The 19,203-nt window shown below is 48.4% G+C and overlaps 1 pseudogene; it reads left to right on the plus strand.

Moving 5' to 3' along the window:
* The window catches only part of LOC136524280 (protein gamma response 1-like), a 44,789-nt pseudogene that overhangs the window by 18,516 nt on the left and 7,070 nt on the right, over window positions 1–19,203 (plus strand).

A 19,203-nucleotide genomic window follows, 5' to 3' on the forward strand; every position in this document is an offset into this window, starting at 1 on the left:
AGCAGCAGCTGGGCCGCCGAGCGAGCTGCAGGAAAGAGGAAGGGAGAACGGCTGGGCCGCCAGCAGCGGGCCGAGGCCGGGAAGAGCAGGCCAGCGCGTGAGGGAGGAAAGGAGTGCGCCTGGGCCGATCAGCAGGCCAGCAGGCCAAGTGGAGGAGGGAAAGGGAGAAAAGGGCCGGGCCAAATCTAGAGCTGGGCTGAGAATGAAGGAAGGAAGGAAATTTTCAAAATAAATTTCTTTTCCTATTTTGTTTTCAAAGCCAATTCAATTGTAAACCAAATGCAAATTCAAATAGAGTTTTGAACATACTCTTCATCTCAAATATAAATGAGAAATTTTGGTAAGTTTCCAAAAATAAATTTTACAACTTTTGAAATACTTTTATTCTCTAATTTTCTTTTCTTTCTTTTCTTTTATTTCAAAGCCATTTTCAAACTCTTTTCAAAACATTCCAATTTACTTTGGAGTTTTGGATCAACACCATCCATCACAATAAATAAGATGCAACAGCATGTATGCTCACATACGTTACTACCTTATGTTGAATTTTAAATTAATGAAAAATTTTATTTCCTATATTTCATGTGCACAAAAATAAATCATTTTAACTCTACTTTAAAAGAGGCTAATTTTAGGGTGTTACAATTCTACCCCCCTTAAGATGAATCTCGACCTCGAGATTCAGAAGACGTCGACTAAGAGATAGGAATACTCCGTCCTTGGATTCTTCTTTACTTCCTCGTGCAGTTCCATCGTCTTGATAAAGATCCACTTTACTTTTGCATACCTGTTGCCCTTACTCCAAATAATTTGCCTAACTAATTCCAAAATTTTGACAGGTACCTTGAACAACTCTCAAGTAACCCTAATCACTAGGCCATAATTTTCTTTTCTCATATGTTCACCTTTTAACAAAGCTTCCTTATGTTCTTGGTCCGAAAGATGATCTACAACCAATCTTCAAAACATTGATGATCTTGGTGAAGTTGGTCGAACTGGGAATACAACTCTTAATCCTTGGTGTTACTCGAACCTTCTTAGCACAATTCTCCGTTGCTAAGGGCATCGGCCATGACTTCGCTTCTCGAAGTGATAGCACTTTTCCAAGTCACAATCAATCTCATTCCAACGAGGTTATCACAAGCTCAAAGACCAACTTGGTGAAGAATATACTCTTGTGATCCTCCTAGATGTCACTTTTACCTTCAAGAAGAGGGTACTTCCATGCATCGTAATGGATAACTCCAGATAACAGGTTAGTTCAACTCACGCTTATAAGGACACATCCTACACCTTCACAAGATGCATTATTGTAGATACAAAGCTCTCGTCCTGATCTAACAAAGCTAATACTTAGGTTTTACTTTGACCTCTTGGACTCCTTCAAACACTTGCCTGAGGTTACTTGATCCAAACTAACTTAAAAGCTTCTCCGGTAGATTTATCAACATCTTGCTGGTCTTGGATAAACCTTTCTTGGACTTCTAACCAAAACTCATTGAAACTCTGAGTTCTCTCTTACATTCCTTGAGTACCACCACGCTTCCGCTGCGCACTCTAATTTCCGCTGTGCAAACTCAAACGTATGACACTTCATCTTACCAATTCTTCAATTTGGCTACCCCCCTTAAGATAAGGTAAAGTAGGGGATACCAAAGTATAGCTTGCATCGTCTTGTGATTGAAGTCTACTATTGTTCAGGACTTCCTCAGGATTTTTGATCGTCCAAAATTAGAGATATGAACCGATAAAGACAGGTAACTCCAAAGACGGGATAGGAAAAACAGAAGAAAACCGTAACCCAACTATTTATTTCATTAATCCTTATACCTTAAACCTATGAACTAAATGAAATTGTGGGAACACCCAACAAGATCATTGCAATCATTACAAAGATACAAAACAAGCATAAACATAATGACAATTCAACAAGACAGTAAAGATGCACAACTCAATTATTGACTCAACTTGCGATACTATCGTTTTTATTACATAAGGGGCACAACTCTATTCCTTAACTAAGGATCTTGGATAGTCTAGCACGACTTCTTCATTCATCAATTTCACCAAATGCTTCTTTTGGGTTGGGTATCACTAAGACTTCCTGGTGGCAGTCCGGTAGTGATCTGACTTGGGCTACTTCCATGGTGTACTTGTTGATTCTTCCGTGGGCAAGATTTAACATAATGTCCTTCCTGCTGGTAATGATAACACTTTCTCTTAGCTGGATCTTTTGTAATGTCATACTCCACATAATTGTTGCTTAGAGTATTGTCAGCTTGTTGATTCTGTAAGTTCATCTCTGTTTGACTAGACCGCTTTTTAGCTCGCTTGATCTTTCGGGGTTGAAACTCCGTGTAGGTGATTGTCCACCCATCTATGCATACCTCATGTGGAAAGACTAGAGTAACCTTAGCTTGAGAAACTTCCAATTCTTTAGAGTTTGAGTTTAACTGACTAGGGATTGGAGTTGGATGTGACGATGTAATAGAACTCAAATGTTGATTTCTTCCTGATTTTGACTCTGGTGAGATCTCCTTTCTCTTCTTATCCACATTGTCCTCAGGTATAGGCTGAATACCTTCGTACTCAATTCTTTCTCCTGACGGTGTTGTTAGAAGCACTGAACGCTGGGCATACTTGATCACTCCTTTACAAGCAGATAGCCATCCTATTCCAAGAATGTCATCAATGTCCACTAACTCTAATACAATAAGGTTTGCTTCAAATTTTACTCCTTTGATGTTAAGACTAACTCTTGGGCATTTGTGGTTTGCCTTCATTTCTCCTTCTAGGGTCTTAACTATCACTGGTCTCCTCATTAGAAGCATAGTTATCTTATGTTCCATTACATACACATTAGAGATAAATGAATGTGAAGCTCTGGGGTCAAACAACACTGTGGCGGAAGCTGAGTTTACTGAAATGAAACCATACACAACCTCCTTAGCTCCATGAGTGGTCATCATATCCACATTATTCAATCTTCCTTGGATGTAGTTTTTCTTTGCTTTACTTCCTTGCTCCTGTTTCTTCTGGACCTTCTGTTCATGCTTCTACTGTGGTTGGTCCTGGCATTCATGTGCCATCCTTCCAACATCTTCATTGGACTTTATATTCTTCCAAACTTATGCTACTTGTCTCTTCTCTGGTCCCTTTGGTATGTTGGTTTGACCTTGTGGCAAGCACTGCTAAAAGCTCCAAGGTTGAGTCACTCCTTCTGGTGCTTGTTGTTGCATAGCTACAAGCTTCTCCTTATTGAACGCAGTCAAGGGCAACGTAGCTTGGTCCTCCTGACCTTTGATACGAGTGGTCTCCACATTATGATCCATCTATATAGACAAAGATAGAGGATTGAGAATAGAGACAAAGTTTTCATAACAGACAGAGGCTGAAGTGAGCATAAATTTTAGCAAATAACAAGGTTGAAGAGAAAACAAGAACTAAGCAAGATAAAAGCATGCTAAAACGTCTAGTTCTATCTAGGCTTGCGTCCTACAGTCAGCATTGCTCTGATACCACTTTGTAGCACTCGATTTTAAAGACAAAACCAGATACACACTATATGTGAGCCCAGGAAGTCAAATCTCACATATAGCCACAAATCAGGGTAATATCAAGAGACAATACTTATTACATAACGTATTAGTAAAAGAAAATAACCTCAGAGTAAAGACAGCGGAAAGTTGACACCGATCTTCTAGCGAAGACTCCAAATTCACAGGGATGACTGACTGGTTGACCACAAGCCTAACTCCAAACCAGCAATCTGGTACCCATCCGGGATTTTTATCCAATGTATAGAAAAATAAAGCAAGCGTAAGTACATATTGTACTTAACAATTATATCATGGGGTTCATGAGGCTCAAAAGGGCTGACACTGGTTTACTGCGATTAGCCTTTGTTTATCATAATTTTAGCAATTGATTGGCAACAAGTTTATCCATAGGCCCATAAACTCATGATCAAGTAAACATGAATAATGTATAGCATAAACGATTAATTATTAGCATCATCATCCATTAGTGATCATCTCCATTCCATAAGGGTCCAAGGCCGCTCGTGTCCGTGAGCACGGCTGTTATAACAGTTTTATACTCTGCAGAGTTTGTACACGTTCACTGTGAGTTATGATTTACCCTTTCGCCCGAGGTAGCTATTCTCTTGACCCACTTCCAAGGAAGGTCGGCAGAGTTCACTATAAAGCCTTTCAAAGAATTCGTCTAACATGTTAGGGCCGCCAGGCGTATGTGGCCCATCTCTAGGAGTGGCATGCGTGGGCATCGCAGCACGGTACACACTTCCTAGCAGCAAAGGAAACATACCCCGTGCCTGAAAGGTAACCACTAACAAGCTAGAAAAGATCCTCATACTGAGCTAAAGCCAGAGCCATATGGCCCTCACAGCTGTACTGTAAGTCCCAGATGATCGCTTACAGATAAGTCCTTAGGGAGAGGAATCTGAAGCATATAAACACTCCAGCCCCCTGTTTCCATGTTACTAAAAAGTCATATTTTAATGTTTATTGCATATATCATTAGTCAAGTTACAAGATCATGGTTTTGATTAAGCACTAGCAAAAACTATCCCATGCAATATCCCAAAGGTTTCAAGGTGCAAGATATCAAATATCTAGGATATCCTTAATGGTAACAAGGGAGACACACGCAATATGAATTAAGTGATTAAATGTGAATAGGTAACAAGGATAGTCCCATGCTATACTTGTCTTAACTTGCTTTTCCCCTAAAGCAATATACTCAAAAGCCTTTAGTATTCAACTTTCAATCTTCTGCTTCCAATTCTTAGCTTCTAGTCTTCAGAGAACAGCTTCTTAATCACCACGTAAACCTCACCGATTGACTGAATCATATATCACCACACATACATCCATACACATACATGCATAGCATACAGTTGTATCTATATCAGAACAGTACACTAATCATAGAAAAATAAGTAAAAGAGATTGATATACGATTCTACGCATCACTACGAACATACAGTCGCGAGAGGCACGCTAATCGAAGCTACGGTTAAAAAGTTACAACTACCGAGAGATTTGCTTAATACGTGGAAAATAAACTATAGGCTTCATTTATGTTAACTATATGAATTCATATACAAAAGATATTTATAAATAATATAGATTATATTAAGTCAACTTTAGATTTGAATTATAAAACAAAAGTAAAACAGATCATATTTTATGTATAAAACTCAGTTGCATAATCTTTAATCAAGATATGATTTAAACTATGATTTTTATGAAATAGTAATGTAGTAAACATCATTACTAATACATAGATCTCATCGTTATGAAACAAACGCAACTTGAACGGACTATTTTGGAGTTGCAATGAGTAAGTTACGATTTAAACAAGTTTTACTTTAATTAAATAATAGATTAAATCTACTCATGAATTTCAAGTGTTGAAAACATGTCTAACAGTTGTATAATCATGTAGAAAACATAAACACGGTCCTAACGCAATTCGAACGGGTCAAATAGGACTTAAAACACAAAAGTTACGCATAAAATAAGATCCAGTGGCATTCCTGTAAATATTTGAACTCAAGTTTGAATTAAAACAATTAAAATCTGAATCTAAATGTACTTTGGACTGGGCACACTAATTTTGGAAAATACAGGGGCCTAACCGAATAAAAATAGGGCTGAAAAATAATTATTTTGAACTGCTACGGACTGCGGGTTAATTCATCGAAAACACGGGGGCTATTATGTAAAACTGGCATGGCTGACCGTGGTTGACTGGGGCTGCTGACTGAGCAAACACGTGGGTGCATGTGATTGGCTCAGTGCACCACGTGGTGTGGGCGCTGCTGACCTGGCGGGGTGGACCGAGTCCACAAGTCCCGGTGGACCGGTTACACAGCGAAGAGGTACGGGCTTATCGTGGCCGTCCACGTCAGATCTGACGGCGCAGGCGATCAGGGAATCCTACGGTGGCTACAGGGCATCTCCGGCACGGCGGTCAGCCATGGGCGATGGCGGATACCTCGTCGGTGTTCACGGTTCCAGCGTTCTAGGGCGCCATTCGACGATCTATGGGCACGGGAAGATGGAGGAGCTCACCGTGATGCGCTTGGAGGTGGTCGCGGCGTCCGGGAGGCTTCCGAAGCGAGTCGTCGGCGGCAATGGCGGCTAGAGAGAGAGGAAGACGCGTGGGTGAGAGAGAATCCGAGAAAGCTATGATCAAAACCCCAATTTGACTGTACCTACGGCTGCGAGAGGTCACCGCGGATCTCAGGACGTCGTCGGTGGCATGGATTGGAGCACCGAAGCGACGAATTGCGGCGGCGGTGGGTGCTTGAGCGCGGCCGAGAAAAGGGAGAAGAAGGGCATCGAGCTCGGGTTTTATAGGCGGGCGGCTACGGCGTGCAAGGAAGGGGAGCGGGGGCGCTGGAGGATTCGATCGCTTTCCATATAAGAGCGCCGGCGCGGTGGACCGGTGGCTTCCATCCGTGGTGCGCCATCGGCGGTGAAGAAGGAAGGTGGCGCTCGGGAAAGGAAACAAAGGAAAGAAGACGCGACTGACGGGCGGGGCCAGCGTCGCAGCGGGGAGAAGGAAAACACGTGCGGCAGCTGACGCACGGGGCAGGCCAAGCAGCGGGCCGGTGCAGAGTAGCAGCTGGGCCGCCGAGCGAGCTGCAGGAAAGAGGAAGGGAGAACGGCTGGGCCGCCAGCAGCGGGCCGAGGCCGGGAAGAGCAGGCCAGCGCGTGAGGGAGGAAAGGAGTGCGCCTGGGCCGATCAGCAGGCCAGCAGGCCAAGTGGAGGAGGGAAAGGGAGAAAAGGGCCGGGCCAAATCTAGAGCTGGGCTGAGAATGAAGGAAGGAAGGAAATTTTCAAAATAAATTTCTTTTCCTATTTTGTTTTCAAAGCCAATTCAATTGTAAACCAAATGCAAATTCAAATAGAGTTTTGAACATACTCTTCATTTCAAATATAAATGAGAAATTTTGGTAAGTTTCTAGAAATAAATTTTACAACTTTTGAAATACTTTTATTCTCTAATTTTCTTTTCTTTCTTTTCTTTTATTTCAAAGCCATTTTCAAACTCTTTTCAAAAGCATTCCAATTTACTTTGGAGTTTTGGATCAACACCATCCATCACAATAAATAAGATGCAACAGCATGTATGCTCACATATGTTACTACCTTATGTTGAATTTTAAATTAATGAAAAATTTTATTTCCTATATTTCATGTGCACAAAAATAAATCATTTTAACTCTACTTTAAAAGAGGCTAATTTTAGGGTGTTATAGTGTGGTCGCCTAAAGGAGGACAATGAGAAACTGGCGCGCAACCAGTCTCAACTCCAGGACCACACCACCAAAATGAAGGTGGAACTGAAAAGTAAGTATTCCAGACCACCTTTCTCATTCTGTTGCCCGCCTTGTCGTGCCGTTACATTTGATGTCTTGTACGGTGTGCAGTTTTGAAAGTCAATGCCAAGAGTCATCTAGAAGCCGTGATAAAAGAGCGTGACGGCTGGAAAGCACGATGCCTCGAGGCCACCGAGGATCGGGACACATGGAAGAACTGGTGCCAAGAAGTGGCAACTGGCATTTTGCCCGTCCTCGACCTTATCGACCCGGCGCTCACAGAGGAAGAGCCAAGGACGCCCCAGCTCAGACTGGTCGAGAGATGCAGACAACCATGGGGATGGTTCCAAGAGTTCCTGAAGGAGGCGGGTGAGTACACGGGTGCCCATGTGCTAAGCATGGTGCGTGCCCACTACCCCCTAATCGATCTCAAGCGCCTGGAGGCTGGATACCCGAAGGAGGTAGACCCAGACAAGGCGGAGGAGCTTCGGATGGCCCAGCTGGACCTGTCATCAAAGATAATTGGTGACATTAACATGTGTGGAGGTGGGACAGCACCTATATAGGGTACACCATCGACAAGTCAGCTGGAAATGCCATCAGTTGCAAGCCAACCGACGAAGCCTGCGGTCTCGACCAGCCAGGCATCGGTGGGGCCATCCCCTTCAGCTCGACTAGCACAAGAGTCCTCGAGACTCGAGTAGGATATCAGAAGCAGCGAGCAGTAGGTGCCGCGCGCCCCGACCAGCCAATGTAATAGGCTTAGAGCTGTAGGAGGACATAGTTGTGTTATTGTAAACTTGGGCCTCTTTAGGCAAGCTTGTAATAACGTAACTGTATATCATTATAAGCTTGTTTGCTTTGTATAAAACGTATTTAAGCTTGAAACTTATGTTGGTGTAACTAAGTGAGAACATGTTAACGTTCTGTACAGTTGTACCATTTTGCTCGACACATCATCCCGAAAAGTTTGTGCGGCCCTAGTTTGCCATGTGGTCTGAGTGTGAGGTGCGTGACCTATGCACACGTAGACGCGGACAAGTCAAACCAAGGGGGACCTGCCGATCACCCGTAACGTAGAGAGCGGACCCCATGCTTGTGTTGGGAGGAACCGGAGACAGGGCCTGCTCCGAAAACCGTAGAAGGAGTGGTGGTCGGCTTTTACTGGCTAAGTTAGAATAACCATAAAGTTTGAAGTGACACATTAGAGTGGTTGGAGAAATCATAATAGCTTTATTGAAGTAAATCAAAAGTACAAGAGGAGTACATATCTCAATAGTTAAGCATAGAAACGTCTAAGCTTGTCGATGTGCCACGAGTTTGGTACATCTGTACCGTCCAGGTGAGCTAACCTGTAAGACGTTGGTCGTGTGACTTCCTTGATCATGAAGGGCCCCTCCCATGGGGTTGCGAGTTTATGGACACCAGCCTGGTTCGTCTTCCACTTCAAGACCAGGTCCCCGACCACAAAGAACCGCTCTTTAACGTTCTTGTTGTAGTACCTATGCAAAACAGCAAGGTATTTGGCCGTACGTACACAAGAATTGAGCCGCTTCTCTTCTGTGCTATTCACTTCTAGCTCCCATACTTCATTGACCTTGCCTTCGTCGAAGTTCTCTACCCATGCTGATCTGAAAGCTATATCTGTAGGGAGGACTACCTCAGCGCCATAAACCATAAAGTATGGCGAGACGCCGGTGTTACGACTGGGCTGAGTTCTGAGGCCCCAGACCATGGCTGGTAACTCTTTGAGCCATCTTCCGGGAGCTTTGTCATTTTCTCTATACATCCTCTTCTTCAATGCGTCCAAGATCATGCCATTTGCCCGCTCGACTTGTCCATTAGCTCTAGGGTGCGCCACCGAGACGTATTTTACCGCTATGCTCCTTTCATCGCAGAAGTCCCAAAAAATGTTCCCGGTGAACTGAGTACCCAGATCAGTGATGATGCTGTTGGGTATGCCGAAACGGTGGATGACATGGTCGAGGAACGTGACAGCCTTTTCTGAGGATGCCTGTACTAAAGGCATGTATTCTATCCACTTAGAAAATTTGTCGATCAGCACAAAGACGCATGTAAATTTCCCTAGAGCCGGTTTGAAGGGCCCGATCATATCTAGTCCCCAGCATGCGAAGGGCCAGGAGGCTAGTATTGTCTGGATCTCATGTGCTGGTATGTGGATTCTCTTGGCGAAGAACTGACAACCCTCACAGTGGCGGACTAGCTTCTCTGCGTCGGCTACTGCTGACGGCCAATAGAACCCTGCTCGGAAAGCCTTGCCAACCAGCGTTCTTGAGGCCACGTGGTTGCCATAGGAGCCAGAGTGGATTTGGTCCAGGAGATGTTCGCCATCCTCCTGGGTTATACACTTTATCAAGATTTCCTCCTTTGCGTTCTTGCACAATAGCTTGCCATCGACGAGCAGGTACAGCTTACTGCGATGCATCAGGCGCTCATTCTCTGTCCGATTAGTGTAACCGCTGCCATCTGTTAGGTACTTGATGAAAGGTATTCTCCAGTCGGGCTCATGAGTGGTCGGAGGGGGCTCGGCGGTGCTTGACGCCGGAACCATAGCCACCAATTGCTGGTCTGGAGGCTTGTCTGCCGTGGAATCTTCCTCTTCGATGGAAGGCGTGAGCAGGTCTTGGACGAATATGCCATGTGGGATTTTTGCTCGGGATGATCCTAACTTTGACAGTGCATCCGCTGCTTGATTCTTGTCCCGGACCACGTGTATGTACTCGATGCCATAGAACCTGCCTTCCAGCTTTCTGATCAATTTGCAGTATGCATCCATCTTTTCGCTGGTTGTGTCCTAGTCCTTGTTGAGTTGGTTGATGACCAGAGCAGAGTCTCCGTAGACATAGAGACGTTTAACGCCAAGCTCAACCGCAATGCGCAAACCATGTAGGCATGCTTCGTACTCGGCGGCATTATTAGATGCTGGGAAATAAATCATGAGGATGTACCGGAGCTGCTCCTTGGATGGTGACACGAAAAGGACTCCTGCTCCCGCACCGTCAATGTTGAGAGAGCCGTCGAAGTACATCGTCCAATACTCGTCGGATCCGGGAGAGGCAGGCGTGCTTAAGTCTGTCCACTCAATGATGAAATCGACGAGTGCCTAAGACTTGATTGTAGTGCGGCTTGCAAATTCCAAAGAGAAGGGGCATAGCTCCATTGCCCATTTGACGATGCGCCCGTTCACATCCTTGTTGCTAATGATGTCTCGCAGAGGGTACTCAGTCATGACCACCACACGATATCCGTCGAAGTAGTGTTTCAACTTTCGGGATGTTATCAGTATGGCGTAGATCAACTTCTGAATCTGTGGGTACCTGGTCTTGGACTCATTGAGTACCTCACTGATGAAATAGATTGGTCGCTGCACCTTGTAGACGTGGCCAGGCTCGTCTCGCTCGACCACCATGGCCGTGGAGACCACTTGATTAGTAGCCGCAATGTAAAGCAGGAGTGTTTCGTCTTCTCTTGGAGCAGTGAGGACCGAAGGTGACATAAGGTATTGTTTCAGCTGTGTGAAGGCAGCGTCTGCTTCCTCCGACCACTCAAACTTTTCGGATGCTTTGAGTAGTTTAAAGAACGGTAATCCTTTTTCGCCTAATCTTGATATGAAACGGCTGAGGGCGGCCATGCATCCAGTAAGCTTCTAAACGTCCTTCACCTTTTTGGGTGGCTTCATGTCCAAGACAGCTTTGACTTTCTCCGGGTTAGGGCGTATGCCGTCATGACTGACGACATTGCCGAGTAGTATGCTAGAAGGAACACCAAAGATGCACTTCTTTGGGTTTAACTTCCACTGGAATGTATTAAGGGCTGCAAAGGTGCGTTCTAGGTTGTCAACAAGGGTATGAGCTTCCTTGGTTTTGACAACTATATCATCAACATAAGCCTCGACGAGGTCATCTTTTATCTCGTCTTTGAGGCAAGCTTGTATAGCGCGTTGGTAGGTAGCCCCGGCGTTCTTGAGCCCGAATGACATGGTCATGTAGCAGTAGGCGCCGAAGGGCATGATAAAAGATGTCTTGATCTGGTCATCCTTTTTGAGAGCGATCTGGTGATAACCAGAGTAGCAATCGAGAAAGAAAAGAAGCTCACAACCGGTGGTTGAATCTATGACCTCGTCTATGCGAGGTAAGCCAAAGGGGTCCTTAGGGCAGTGTTTGTTGAGATCAATGTAATTAACGCACATTCTCCATTCATTATTCTTTTTGCGTACAAGAACCGGGTTGGCTAACCACTCCGGATGATACACTTCTTTGATAAATCCGGCTGCCAAAAGCCATGTAACTTCTACCCTAATCGCCTCCTTTTTGTCGCGAGCGAACCGTCGTAGCTTCTGCTTGATAGGTTTGGCCTTGCCGTTGACATTCAAGGAGTGCTCGATCAAGTTCCGAGGTACACCGGGCATGTCAGCAGGTTTCCATGCGAACACATCCACGTTGCTCCTCAAGAACCTGACGAGCGCGTCTTCCTATTTGGGATCCAGGTTGGCCCCGATAAGGGCCATTTTGCTGGGATCACCGTCGACCAGCTGGATCACCTTGTGCTCCTTGGACTTGATGTTCTTGCGTGGAGCCTTGAGCTCCGGGATCTTCTGGTGGTCGGTCGAGGTCTTCTTGGCGTCGAGCATGGTCTCAGCCATGCGAATAGAGAGGTCATGAGCCTCTGCTATTTTGAAACTGTCATCTTCGCAGGTATAAGCTATGTACATGTTGCCTCAGAGAGTTAGAACTCCTTTCTCGGTAGGCATCTTGAGCACCAGATACCTGTAATGAGGTATGGCCATGAACTTGGTGAGCGACGGTCGACCAAGAATAGCATGGTAGGTGCCGTCGAAGTCAGCGACCATGAAGTTGATGTAGTCGGTGCGGAAGTGGTCCAGGATCCCAAACTACACAGGTAGCATGATCTGCCCGAGAGGTGTAGAGCTCTGTCCGGGGAGAACACCCCAGAACTGTGCCTCGTATGGCTTGAGGTCCGCCTGAGCTATCTTTAGGGCGGGCAGACTGTTCTTGAACAGTATATCGATGGAGCTGCCATCGTCGATCAGTACTCTATCGAACTAAACCTTGTTGATACAAGGATCGAGGACCAGGGGAAAATGCCCTGGCTCAGGTATTGTGGCCCATTGGTCCTTTCTACTGAAGGAGATTTTGTGGTGAGACCACGGAGGGAGCCACGGATCGGTGAGGAGATTGTCGGTGTTGGCCACGTTCAAGCAAGCGCGGGCGAGCAACTTGCGTTCTTGTTTGGTCTCGATGGACACTTTGCCTCCGATGATGGTGTGCACGCGATTGGTTGGCTTGACGTACTTGTGACGAGGGTCTGCATCGTCGTCGTCGTTATCCTCGTTGCGTTGTTCCCCTGCGTCGTTAGGCTTGTCGGACGTATCCGGAGCCTATTGACGCGTGTAGATAGACTTGAGGACGCGGCAATTCTCCATGGTATGGTTTGACTTAGGATGGAGCTGGCAGGGCCCTTTCAATGCTTTGGCGTAGTCGTCTTCGTAGTTACGACGTCTGCCACCCTTTTTAACGGTGTTGACCTCGCCATCGTCTTCCTGAGCACGCTTGCTCCTATAATCGTCATGGCGGTTACGTCGCTGATTACATTGGTCGTGGTGGTCGCGGGAGTCATTGCGTTGGTTGCGGCAGTCAAAATTGTCGTTCCGACCACGGTTGGCGCGGTAGTCGTCGCGGTGTAGGGGGTGGTCGGAACGTGGAACCCTTGCTGCTTCTTCAATAATTATCTTTTTAGCGTCGTCGGCGTCCGCATATTTCTTAGCGGTGGCCAGGAGCACCGTAACCGATTTAGGTCTCTTGCAGAGGAGCTTGTCTCTTAGGGCGTCATGGAAGCGGAGGCCAGTGATGAAAGCCTCGATTACCTCATTGTCGGAGATTGATGGGACCTTGATGCACATCTCCGAGAAACGCCGGACGTACTCGCGCAGTGGCTCGTCTTTCCGATCTCGAATCTGTTGCAGATCGTATTTGTTGCCCGGTTGCTCGCAAGTTGCAATGAAGTTGTCGATGAAGGCTTGCTTAAGCTCCTACCAAGAATCAAAGTAGTTCGCCGGCAAGCTGACCAGCCATTGGTGACCTGCATGGCCAACAGCGACTGGGAAATAGTTAGACATGACATGCTGGTCAGCCATGGCTGATCTGCACGCAGTCTCGTAGAGCATGACCCATAATTCGGGGTTTTCCTTGCCATCGTACTTCTGAAGTTTCTCGAGCTTGAAATTCTTGGGCCATATGACTTGGCGAAGGTGTGGAGTAAACTGCTTCAAACCCGGTGGGCCGTGGGCAGTGTCATATTCCATACGGCGATAACTTTCATGGGATGCCCGATCGTCGGCCCTCTAGTTGATGCGAGCGCACAGATCGTGTCCACCGAGGTAATGGCGGAGATCGTTATTGCCATCGCGGCGATCTCGATTGCCATCTGGATTAGCCCTGCGACCGTGGTTATCACGGCGATTGTCGCGGTTGTCCCAGTGGTTATCATCCCGGACGTCGCGGCGGTTGTCGTCCCGATGGCGGTTGTCATCCTGGCCAGCATCATGGCCACCGTTTCCACCTTAACGGTTGTCTGATGGGTCGTTGTTGCGCGAGCCACGTTGGTTGAGTGGCTGTGAGCGACTTGGGTGCTGGCGGCTGTGGCTTGACTCGACTGAGACGGATGGAGCCCGAGCTTGGTTTACAATCTCTGCGGTCTGGGCCATAGCAGCCGTCAGATAGGCTTGTATTTCATCGTGAACCGCTTGGGTTTCCGGGGTGTTGGGTAGCCGTTGCATTGTCGCCATGGTGACGGCCACATTGGCACTTGGAGTCCTAAAGACCTGTTTGTCCCCCACCCTGTCGAAAGCATCATTGAGGTCACGTGGCTAGACCCTTATGTGTCGTGCCTCCTGGTCTGCTTCGGCTTCGATTTGTCGGTGATTAAACCGGTCAATATTGCGTGCTTTGCATGCAGTCCTTTCTTGTTCTGTTTTGCCAACTACTGGCGGTTCGTCATTGCTGACAACATGGATCAAATCCCCTCGTCTTGGCAGGAAAGACAGGAATTGTGAGAACCCTGGGGCGTGGTCTGGGATATCCAGATCGTACTTGATGCCTTCATCTTCGTGATGCTGAAGCTCGGTGTGGACAGATGCATTAGATGCGATGCCAGACGAGGAGCTGGAGTCGCCCTCTTGGACTGTGTGGATGGATCCTTCTTGATAATCTTCAATCCGGATCATGTTGACGAAGTTGCGTGGCTTCGGCCGAGGTCGGTGCATAAAACACAGATCCAAGCGGCGTTGTAGGTTGTACGCATAGCTGGAGGCAGCGTTTTGCAGGCCGTAAGGCTGGACCTGGTGGTTCTCCGTCGAGGCTTCGTACTCGGAGAGCCGAAGACCTGTCGCGAAGGCTGGCCGGCGACGAGTAGAGCGCCCTTCAGGAGGAGATGTGACCATGAGATCTGTACCAAGTTGTGCAGGACGACTGGTCCGAGCTAGTCGGGTAGATCTGTTGTGGGGAGCGGTTACCTAATCATTAGGTTGACTTTGAATCGTACTTACCAGAGCTAGGGTTTCAGCGAGTTTGGTGCCGACCTGATCGATGGAGTCGAGCAGGTCGGTGTTGTCGATCTGCTTCCCTTTGTAGCGGGGAAGCGGATGATGAGTTGTCGGCGTGGCTGAATTTGATGCAGGCGTGGTCAGAGCCAGATGTACCATGGTCGGAGCCAGATCCATCGTGGTCGGAGCCGTATCCGTCGTGGTCGGAGCCGTATCCGTTGTGGTCGGAGCCGTATCCACCGTGGTCGGAGCCGTATCTACCGTGGTCGGAGCCATAGCCGATGCAGGTGAAGCAGTGGTCGGCGCAGACTGAATCCACGCCTCCTTCGGGGTCATGGCGATGAAGTCGTCGAAGCCGGTGGTCCAGGTGATCTGGCCAACGGTGAACATGAGGCCGTTCGGCGTAGCCATGGAGCCGGAGATGATGACCATCTTGTTTGCTTGGAGAGCAGTACGCACACCCCCTACCTGGCGCACCATTGTTGACAAAATATAGTCGGTAGTCTACCTAGGGGTATGCCCAAGGTAGTAGATTATCGGCAGACAGATGCGCAAGCCACAAACAAGACGGTGACGCAAGATAGACACGAGGTTTTATCTAGGTTCGGCCGCCAAGAAGGCGTAATACCTACGTCCTGCGTCTGATTTGTATTGCTATATGACAATGAGAGATGTTTTTTAGAGGGGTCCCCTGCCCGCCTTATATAGTCCAGGGGCAAGGTTACAGATCTAGAAACTAATCCTAGCCAGTTACAATTGCCATACGTGGCCGGATAAGGATTCCTATTCTAACCGACTAGGATCTTGCCTGATCGCCAAATCTACCTTGACTCCTTGCGCGGGACTCCAAACAGGTTGGCCGGGCCGCGCGTCGTCTTTTGGTGGACTGGACCCACCGATCCAGCCCGGCCCAAGCTTAGCCGTAGGGGTATAGGGGTTAATACCCCCACAATCACCAAAACAAAATAGCTCCTATGGTTTATACCTTTGCCTTGAGCTTTTTATTTTTCTCTTTCTTCTTTCCAAGTCCAAGCACTTGATCATCATCATGTTATGATCTTCATTTGCTTCACCACTTGGAATGTGCTACCTATCTCATAATCACTTGATAAACTAGGTTAGCACTTAGGGTTTCATCAATTCACCAAAACTAAACTAGAGCTTTCACAAGTAGGTCCGGTCAGTTAAAACGTCCATAATACTCCTCTCGTCACTATCCTCTCTCTCAAACTCTCTCTCTCTCTCATCCGGCGCCGGGATGAGGTCGACGCAGCGCGAGATGGGCTCGTAGCAGAGCAACGGGCCCAAGGTGGTGCGCCAGAACGCACATCCAAGCACGCCAACCCTGGATCCTAGCACGATGGTGTCGGCGTCGGCGACAACCATGCCCATGGTCCACTTCCACGCCCTGGACGAGAAGGACTCGAAGGCGTAGATGCCATCCCCGACGGGGAAAGCGACGGCGACGTGGTAGTGGCGATAGAACGGCTTGTACTCTAGGGCGTAGAGGACGGCGTCGGCGCCACGCTCGGGGTCAGAGTCGCTCGGGTTGAGGTCGAAGGCGATGACGATGGCGGGGTTGCCGTGGTCACGAGATGGCGATGGGAGGCATTCGCGGGCGAAGTTGGCCGGGTTGGCGACGTAGTAGGCGGCGGAGATGGCGCCGCAGAGGCAGACGAGGCTCTGGGTGGAGGCGAGTGTGGCCACGGGCTCGTCGAAGAAGGCGACGAAGGTGGGGTCCGGGACCAGCTGCTTGTCGGCGTGGTGGTGGCCCGCGGGGACCGGGGCGACCGGGTCGAAGGCGGCGTACGTAATGTCCTCGGATATCGTGTGTTGGAAGAGGCCCGAGAGCGGCTTGGGCAGTGGCCGGAGGGGATGGCGAGCGCGAGCGCGAGGCCGGGCGTGGACGATGCCGCCGTTGACGGAGGGGATGGTGGCTGCGAGCGTGAGCTCCGCCGGGCGCGGACGCGAGAGGAGGAGGAGATGCCGGATGACGAGGAGCAGGCGGTGGCACGGCACGGACACCCAGGCAGGGGACGACGTGCGGGGACCGGAGCGTGGACAGGATGCCCCCCTCGCGCTGCAGGTGCTCGGCCGTCGCCGTCCCCGCGGGTGCAAACTTGACAGCGAAGAGCGCGCCCAAGGCTTCATCGGCGGCGAGCGACACCACCGCACCCGACGCGCCGTGGCTGAGCGTGCGGACGCGCGTCCACCGGCCGCTGATGACCGTTGTTGTTGCATGTGCGATTTGTTGCCGAAGAGACGCGGATGAGAGAGAGAGAGAGTTTGAGAGAGAGAGGATAGGGATGAGAGGGGTATTATAGATGTTTTGACTGACTGGACCCACTTGTCAGGACTCCAAACGGTGAAAAACGAATGGAACATCGACGGAATGGCTTAGAGAGCAAAGAAGTTCAGAACGATGGCACTCGTGTGCGGTCAATTGTTTTAATGACTTATGTATAATTACATACTTTTTAAATGGCATACATGTAAAAGCCTCCAGAAGAAACAGCTTCTGGGGAGGCTGGAGGATGAGATGAGGAAAGGTGAGGGGTACGTCAGCTCCAGAAGGAGATTGAGGAGAAGGATGCTGAGGTGGTCAGTGAGAGAGAGGCACATCAGCGGCTGCAGCAGCAGGTTGAGCAATTGGCTCTTGGCTGCGAGGCATGAGGCTGAGAAGAAACAGCTTCTGGGGAGGTTGGAGGATGAGACGAGGAAAACTGAGGGCGCGTTTGCGACCCTGGCCCGGAGGCCCGGCTGCGCCCGTGGGCTGCAAGTTGCCATGTTTGTGGTCGATGGCCGCAAGCGAGCCTGGCTTCGCAGAGCAACACTCGACCTCTCCGCCTGGCTCTCTGGAAATGACCGAAACCCTCGTTTCTTCAGAGCCGAGCTCGTCTGCGACGCACGCGTGCGATTTTGGGCGGCGGCGGGGTGGCTCACGCGGGCTCTGGCGGGAAGGGGAAACGTCTTCGCGCGCATCCCCGCTCTCCGCTCCCGCTCTGGCCGCCGCGCGCGAAGCGAAATGGCGGTGATTTCGCCAGCCTTTATATACGGGTTCCCACTCTCCACTCTCTCCTTCTTCCACTCGGTGCTTGCTCTTCCACCTCCCTCGTGAGAGACCGGCGGTGAGTTATGGTGCATGGCGGCGGCGATGACCTCCGGCTGGTTGTGGGTTAGGTCACTGGCGCCGAGTTTCTTCGCCGCGTCCCCACTCCGGCTGCTGCTGGGACTCCATGGCAGCAGTGTTCCTCTTCTTCTTCGTCCGCATCTGCTTCATCTTTTTCCCGATCTGCATCCTCTACTTCCAGATCTGCCTCCTCTCCGTTGTTTGGACCCCGAGCCAAGGTGAAATCGACCCCCAATCTTCTTTTTTGTGGTGCTTCTTGAACCTATTAAGGTTTCTTGTTCGTTGCTGTTCATGATCTGTTAGGGTTTCATACTTGTTATAACTGCTTCATGCTCCTATTAGGGTTACTTGTACCTTGCTGTTCTTGATCTATTGGGCTCGTGATCTGTTAGGGTTGTTGATCTGTTTCAGATTTGTATTGTACCTTGCTATTCATAACTGTTTGATGCAGTTGTTAGTGTTACTTGTACCTTGATGTTCTTGATCTGTTAGGGATGTTGATCTATTTCTGATTACTATTGCTCTGAGTTTTTTTGTTCCATCATTGGTCGATGATGTTGTCCACATTTAGTACTGGGAGGCATCACATACAAGATGCAGCCGTGCTTTTGTTGGCATGCATTCATTTCACATTCATGTTGATGCCTAGCAGGGTACATTAAGCTGAAATCATGTTACATTTTTACATGCTTGTAGATGGATCTGTCTTTGAGCCGTGACATGCTGTGTAGGAAGGCAGCTGCCTTGACTGTTGTTATGGTTACCTTTGTATCCACTAGGCTGAAAAGGAAAACCCCTGAACCTGAAACCCCACTGCCTGATCCTATAGCACTGGCCCTGATTAGGGATGAAAATGAATAGCACAGACAGAGAACACTGAGAATGATATACAATTCCACTGATTCAGAGTGTATTTCTATGATTAGGATGAAGAGAGTTGCTTTTTTTAAGTTAGTAAGAACTTTTAGAGAGAGGAGTCTTGTCACTGATAGGGAGGGGGTGTCAGTAGAAGAGCAGGTTGCCATGTTTTTACATGTTGTAGAGCACAACCAAAGATTTAGGGTTGTCCACCAGTCCTTTAGGAGGTCCATCCAAACTGTCCACAAGCACTTCCATCAGGTGTTGTATGCTGTGGGTGA

The sequence above is a fragment of the Miscanthus floridulus genome, chromosome 18, assembly GCF_019320115.1.
Source record: "Miscanthus floridulus cultivar M001 chromosome 18, ASM1932011v1, whole genome shotgun sequence".
Classification (NCBI taxonomy): domain Eukaryota; kingdom Viridiplantae; phylum Streptophyta; class Magnoliopsida; order Poales; family Poaceae; genus Miscanthus; species Miscanthus floridulus.